Consider the following 257-nt stretch of genomic DNA (forward strand, 5'->3'; position numbering starts at 1 on the left):
GTCCCTTTCACTCCACAAATGTACATTATCTAACAAGAAGCGAATGAAAAGAGCCTGATTAGGCTGCAACGGCTTGAGAAAAGGAGCCATTCGTCTTAGTTAGCGTCCCTTCTTGCTCTTTTGTGGCCCTTTTTTTCAAAGCTGACTGTTGTTCCCATCCGCCGGTGCTGCAGTGTCCCGATCCAACACACTCGCCCTAAACAGGAGTGGAAGACTGCGAGGGCTGCTGACTTCTGAATAACCTCACTCAGTAACAG

The sequence above is a fragment of the Hemibagrus wyckioides genome, linkage group LG17 (genome assembly GCF_019097595.1).
Source record: "Hemibagrus wyckioides isolate EC202008001 linkage group LG17, SWU_Hwy_1.0, whole genome shotgun sequence".
NCBI classification, from domain to species: Eukaryota; Metazoa; Chordata; class Actinopteri; order Siluriformes; family Bagridae; genus Hemibagrus; species Hemibagrus wyckioides.